The sequence below is a fragment of the Microtus ochrogaster genome, linkage group LG8, assembly GCF_000317375.1.
Source record: "Microtus ochrogaster isolate Prairie Vole_2 linkage group LG8, MicOch1.0, whole genome shotgun sequence".
NCBI classification, from domain to species: Eukaryota; Metazoa; Chordata; class Mammalia; order Rodentia; family Cricetidae; genus Microtus; species Microtus ochrogaster.
The window spans coordinates 23,608,412-23,610,973 of NC_022033.1; the positions used below are offsets into that span (position 1 = coordinate 23,608,412).

A 2,562-nucleotide genomic window follows, 5' to 3' on the forward strand; every position below is an offset into this window, starting at 1 on the left:
TGTAGACCAGGCTGGTCTCGAACTCACAGAGATCCGCCTGCCTCTGCCTCCCGAGTGCTGGGATTAAAGGCGTGCACCACCACCGCCCGGCTAGAAACCTGAATTTAGCCAGATGGTGGTAGCACACACCTTGGATCCCAGCAATCAGGAGGCTGAGTCAGGCAGATCTCTGTGAGTCTGAGGCCACCCTGGTCTACAAAGAGAGTTCTAGGACAGCTAGGGCTGTTACACAGAGAAACCCTGTCTCAAGAAAAAAAGAAAAAAAAAAGCAAACACCAACAAGCACACAAGCTAGATGCACTTTGAAGAAATTGGTAGGCAAAATACAATATATAAAAGTCTCAAAGGCAAGGTTCACTTACAAAATAGTCTTGCAATGACAACATTTTATTGGTGAGGAACAGATAAGTGCTTGCCAGGAGTCAGGAATGGTGGGAGGAGAGGGATGCGGAGTGTGGCTTGGAACCATCTAGGATCTTGGATCCCTGGAACCCATCAGCTGGTAGGGATGGAATTCTTCCACACTGATGGCAAGAGTCACCAGTTTAAAGACAACATCAGCACAAGCTGGGGGAAATCGGTTCTTGGAACCACTCTGTATTGTGTCTTAGAACTTGCATGCATGCTGTGACGTAATGAACTAAAAAGAATTAAAAAAAATACAGCCCCAAATTAAGTAGGTTACCCTCCACTCCTGTCTCTTCCGGTTAGCACCCATCATGACCAGCACGGCAGCAGGGCACTGTCCTTCCAAGCAAGGCCTCTGGGCACCCCGAGTCTTCTCTTACCCCACTCTTTCCTTCCTGCCATTTCTAGACTTTTGGCAAATCTCACCTATTCTGTCTCCCACATATATCTGAGCTCCGCTCTTTCCACTGGCTCAGTTGTCTAGCCGAGCTTCCCAGTCACCTCCCTGCTGCCAGCCAGCCCCCTCCAGGCCAATCCCCGGAAGACAGGCTGAACTTTATAAAACATACATCAGATGATGCGGCTGCCTTGATGAAAACCTTTTCTTAGCGCCACACTGATTCCAAGGTAAAGTTCAGAAGCTTCGTCAAACCAGCGGAGGTCTTTTCTCTAGCTGCTCGCCTATGCTGAACTGAATTATGGGAAATCTTGCTCTCCCCAGGGTTTTGCAAACCTGCTTCCGCCACCTGGTCCTTCGGATGCCTGCCCGGATCCACACACACCTGCGATGCTTCCCTCACTCAGATTTTTTATTTATTTTCGTGCTGGGGACCTCCCAAGGCCAGTGAAGCCACACGTTCCGATTTCTCTTTTAATTTTTTTTTCATCATCCAATATACAAATGCATGCTTGTAATAAATATTTAAAACAATGCAATATCCCACCGTGCTCCAAGAGGAAACACCCATGCCCCTGACTGCCCAGATTCACACCATCCCTCCTATTTTCTTCACAGAACACAGAAACTGGGGTTGTCTCTGCAGTCTTTTTTGTTGTTTTGTGGTTTTGTTTGTTTTGTTTTCTGGAAGATATTTATTTTTAACATTTTTATTATTTTTGAGATTATAACTTGATTACAACAGTTCCTTCGCTTTCCACCTTCCAAGCCCTCCCACATAACCTCTCCACTCTCCTTCAAATTCATGGCCTTTAAAAAAAATGTTATTGCGTGCATATATGTATGCAAAGTTTGTACATACATATTCCTAATTGTCCGTTTTCTCACGGTCGCAAGTTGGCCTCAAACCCGATATATAACCAAGGCTAACAACCCCCTGATTTTCTTGCCTGTCTCCACCTTTCAACCACTGAGATTACAGGCGTGGCCCACCACACCTGGCTGAAGTTACCTTCGTTTACTAATCTTTCCCACAATATTGGCGATGGGCGTGGTGTGGGGTAGAAATGGCGGAGAATAAGGTCAACTGAATCTGGTTAAGTGGGACCCTCGTAGATAGCAAAAGGCGCTCTCATCCCATGGTGAGAACTGATCCTTCAAGAACCTAGGTGGCTGCCGTCTAGAGAACTGCAAGCCTTGGCTTCCTTCTGCCCGGCCTGCCCACAAGTGTCCACTCTAGCTGTTCACTCCACCCTCCACCCTGGCGGCGACTGTTGTGCCCAACTCCACTCCTGTCTCTAGAGTTATCCTTCGCTAAACTCCAGCAGGTGCACACGGTGGCGCTCGCTTCCTCCAGAGTCTGAGGCTTGGGCACCTCTGTGATCTTGCCGATCACAGGATCGGATCCAGTAGGATCGGGGACCAGCGTGGCCCAAGCAGGCACAGGGCGGCGGTGGTTCTGACTCAGGAGTACCCAGGGGCGCCCTGTGTTTACTGGTTTGGGCCTGCGATCTCCCCCAGACCCGGCTGTGCACATAGGCGGCGCCTCCTTCCCTGCTCTGGATTTAGTAGGACTCCACCCCAGCTCGAGTTCTCGGTGGTCAGGGCGCCAGACCCCCGGCTGTTTCCTCCGCGTGCACCCTCCCGCGCCAGCGGCCTGGGCTGCCGCGCTGTTCCGGTCCCGAGGCCCCCTCCCCGCAGGGCCGGCGCTCCCCGGCTGTTCCCGCCCCCTCCCGCCCCGCGGCTGTTCCGGCCCG

At 51.0% G+C, this 2,562-nt stretch overlaps 1 protein-coding gene across 2 annotated transcripts in view; it reads right to left on the reverse strand.

Annotated features, from left to right (window-relative positions):
* Positions 1-2,562, reverse strand: part of Znf341 (zinc finger protein 341) — a 41,681-nt gene that overhangs the window by 38,869 nt on the left and 250 nt on the right. The gene's annotated exons all lie outside the window — the stretch shown is intronic.